Source organism: Athene cunicularia (assembly GCF_003259725.1).
Source record: "Athene cunicularia isolate RWA chromosome 5 unlocalized genomic scaffold, athCun1 chr5_part1, whole genome shotgun sequence".
NCBI lineage: Eukaryota > Metazoa > Chordata > Aves > Strigiformes > Strigidae > Athene > Athene cunicularia.
In genome coordinates this window covers 44,912,616-44,916,892 of record NW_020799101.1, presented here as the reverse complement: position 1 = coordinate 44,916,892, position 4,277 = coordinate 44,912,616, and the positions used below count along the sequence as shown (strand labels likewise).

The 4,277-nt window shown below is 40.0% G+C and overlaps 1 protein-coding gene across 1 annotated transcript in view; it reads right to left on the bottom strand.

The window, feature by feature from the left end:
- The window catches only part of LRRC4C (leucine rich repeat containing 4C), a 550,036-nt gene that overhangs the window by 544,781 nt on the left and 978 nt on the right, over positions 1 to 4,277 (bottom strand). The gene's annotated exons all lie outside the window — the stretch shown is intronic.

The window sequence follows — 4,277 nt, the reverse complement described above, 5'->3', positions numbered from 1 at the left end:
CGGGGGGGGGCGGGGATCACACAAAGTGCTGTAGTGCTGTAACTAGCTTTACCTCATAATACCAAAATTCTGTCTTTTTGGTCTAATAAGCTTGTGATCCACCACATATGTAGTGCAGAAGTGTTGCTTTTCTTTCTCATTTGCCAATTTCTTTCTGGGGAAGCAAAAAAGACAGTAAAGATTATATATTGGTAGACAAATTAGAAAAAGAAAGGCAAGTTTATATATATATAGAAAATATGCCCACTGCTTGACAGCCCCATGTAGCACTGGTACGATTTTCTCCTACAACTAAACAATAGAAGGGAAGGACTCTTTTGCTCCCATGGGGAGTTAAATCTAATTAAGCAAACATTTGCGGAGAAAAGTTACCGGCCTCCCACTTCACTTGCCTGTGTCCTTAATTCATACCAACCCAGTTATTTCAGAGAAGCTGGACAGAGGATATAACCCTGTTCTTACTCTTGTAAACAGGATGAAGGACAGGACTGGAACTGACAATCTGAATTACTAGGACGTGCTGGACTTCATGAGCGCTTGACATAAATTTAACCTACCAAAACAACACCTTAAATTATTGAAGAGGTTAGAATAGTGGCCCTCACAGAAAAGCTCCCTGCCGTGGGTTGCAATGTCAAAGCTGTGCCAAAAATACAGCTACAGAAGCCCTTTACAACTGCAGTTATGAGCCTTACTTAAGCATGCTTTCGTTATACACTGATGCTCCTGCTAGCCTTTGCCATGGACTAAGTACAAACAGAACACCTACTACTGATTGCCAGCTGAGTAAAACTGCTGTCCGTATTAAAAAGTTTCTTCAATATGCACCCAGAAGAGACCTAGATTCCTTGGTACAATTCTGCCTCTGCAGTATATGTTCTGAGAAATAAAGTCTCCAGTTTCTGAAGAAATCTCTGCCCACCACCCTCCTCCAGGATCAATAGGCTTCTACCTTACGTAACCACTCAAGTTTGGCAGCAAGAGCTCTTCTTACACGGCAGCATCTTGCAGCTTTTGAGACTTACAGAAGCAGGAAGTTTCCTCCTCAGCAATATGAAATAGCTGTGGAAAACTCAGCATACCACTTAGGCATTTGAATCTCAACTCTGAGAACATCAACATCGCTATCTTAGCAGCCTGAACAGTCACAGCCTCGAAAAGCAAATACCCATGTATGCATACCATGCTCTCAACACTCCTCTTTTTGGACCACTCCTGACAGCTACAGTATCTAAGTCAACATTCTCTTTTTTTCTTTTTTGTTATACAACTCAACAAAAATATATGACCTTTCGCATTAATTTCCTAAAAAAATATAAGGAACTTGGCCTCAATCCAGATGCCTTCTTGGCCTCAATCCAACAGCCAAAATAACAGCACCACAAAGGCTGTCTTCCCTAAACAACCTAAGTAACTGTCCTTTTGAAAAGTTAAGAAATTAAACAATCATCTCCTAGACAAACTTGATTTTCACAGTTCCAAGTAGGAGTACTGAAGGCAGAAAATTAATTGGCTTTAATCCGCTGCTTAAGAGTTTTTATCTAACATGGTTCCTTGCCAGCCCAGGAACGGGAACTGGAGTCTCCCCCATTCCTAAAGCTTATTCTTTGATATGGAATGGAAAGAAATGTGAAGGGAAGCAATGGGGGGTGGAAGCTATTTACTGCAGTCAACTAACTTGTTCACTGAAAGGATACATTTGTAACTTTTTTTTTTTCTTAAGTGTCTAAAAGCAGTAAATTTTACCTAGTATTAGTTCTCTTAAAGTAAGAGATTTAAGAACACTACCTGCAGGAATTTCCAGTGATCGTACCATTTGTCATTAGAGAAGTACACATTCATAAGCAGTGTGTGTTTATTGATAAACTGTTCTTTTCTGGCTCCTTATTTCAAAGCCATGCTCAGTGTCATCACATTAGTGTAAGATAATATTGCAGACCAACACGATGAGTCAGCAGTCAAACCGATGTGTTCTGCCATCCCACAGAGCTTGTTCTTTTGGTTCAAGTCCTGGAATTGCTGGTACATCTCCTCTCTCCCATCCTCCCTTTGCTTGCATGTCGCTGCAGAGCTCCAAGATTGACTTACCAGTTGTCAGCCCAGCTTGTTTCAGAAGGAAGAAGGAATTCATGTGTAAAGTACCCTGGGTCTTAGAAACACAGAAACGTGCTGGAGAAGCTTTGCCTCTGGTTGGCTGACTTAAGTAATGAGAAGAAGAAGCTGCTCAATTAACTGGAAGTATAAGTGAAAAAGAAATTTCTGTTTTCTTTGTCTCCAGTTATTCATAAAACAACATTTAGCTAATTCAGCTCCTGAGAATCTCATTGTACCCATATTCCTGCTGAGAGACTTTAGACTCACCGCAAGACCCACGTAGGTCTTCCTTTCATATTTCAGCAAGACCTACAGTGTGCAGTGGCTTGAGCATAAAAGCACCCCAACAGTACAGAGAATAAAGGATTTTCCCCATTAGGTGTGACTGAAGGCATATGGGGTGTTACATTATGAAACACAATTAAAATGGAAGGGCCACTAAAATGAAACACTTGACATCCTTTTCACAGTGTTTTTAACTGAACATTAAGAAAACCCACACATGGTCCAACTGGCGCTAAAACCTGTTCCCACATAAAACCTGCTAGCACTGAGTTTTATCCATTTCCATTCTTGCCATAAGAATAGCAACGGTATTAGTAACCGAAACTGATTCTGTGACGTAACAAGTTATATACAATATTGTGCATAAGATGTACAAAAAAAAAAAAAAAAGACAGCATACTTAGAAAGTCATAATAGAAATCCAGTAAAAGTTCTAATCAAAATCTACTAAACCAACAAAAAAGCTTCGGTGGGGTTGGAGAGGGAAGAAGCACGAGATTCTCTCTTCAGTGAATCTGTTGAGATGTAAAATAACCACCATTTGCTTTAGCCTGCAGTATGTAAGGAGATAATACTACATGCAAAAAATTCCACAGCAGTCTCACTTCTGTAGGCTTGATGATCAACAGAGAGAGATGATTAACAACATCTGGACACCATATCAAGAGAGCAATGACATCTATCTTTTTCAGCATACAGGTGACTACCAGCCCACCCTGTTTTGGACAACACTACTAAATTACACCCTACACATCAGACTAGGTAGAAATACTACTGGAGCAAATGTGTCATGTTTTTCCCCGGAACATGAAAGTGTTGAATCGCCAGGGAGAACATTTTCCCCCTCCTTTCATCCAATCAACAGCTTTGCTTTGATGGTCTCATTACATCCTTCAATTCTAAAACCCGGGTAAGGCTCTAAAAACTACGAGTTAGCATCTCTACACACACACCCCCTTTTTTTTTTTTTTCCTTTCTTTTTTTTTAAGCCTTCATTACACACAGACTGTTCCCCACAGTTAAAAGAGAGCATAGCTGATTGCCTGGTGAAATGGATTCATCTGCTGCATGCGATGGGGCTTGAGGAAAGTACAGTGAGGGAAAACTATGGCAAACTACAGCCTGCCCAGAAAGAGATTTGTCTGTCATAATCATAAAGAGTAAAGGCACATGCAACACAGACCACCACTTCCAGAAAACGAGGGGAAACACACCTACAACCAGTTCTCTTTTCTTCCGTAATCTCTCTTTAAAGCTATTATGCAAAACCAGTGGGAAACAGAGGGACTGACTGACAGGATGCAATAACATAAAGTGATTTGATTACTCCGAAGCAGAGCCTTTTCATTAAGTTTTTAGCTTTACAACACAGGATCTATTACAAGAAGGCTCATTACACTTCTTTGTACCAAACAGATCAAAGGTCCGTCCTGTTTGATGTGTCCTTGTGTTTATAAATCTGACGTAAGTCCCCTTTTCTTTACATACATTACATATGTATACATACAAATACAAGATCCTTAACATCTGATCGTTCAGTAGAAGAACTGTATTTTGAACGATGTCTTTTCACCCTAAATAACCAGCTATGGACTCTTTCAAATAGATACGATATCCTCCAATATTACCTATTCATACTCCTATAATTGAGAAGGAATGAGTACCTAGCAATTCCATTTGGAGAACGAAGCATCTTTGAAATGTATTTACAGATGGTTTTCTCACCTCCTTGGGAATGCTAAGTACTATCAGTGCAGCAATAAAAAAATGCTCAACTACAAGAGCTCCGATTCTATTGCAATGCAATGGTATTTTATTTCTCTTATTTAATGGAAAGATGGGAAAGGCTACAACGGTCATACTGCTCCTGCAGAAACTGCATTGGGGGGGGGGGGGGG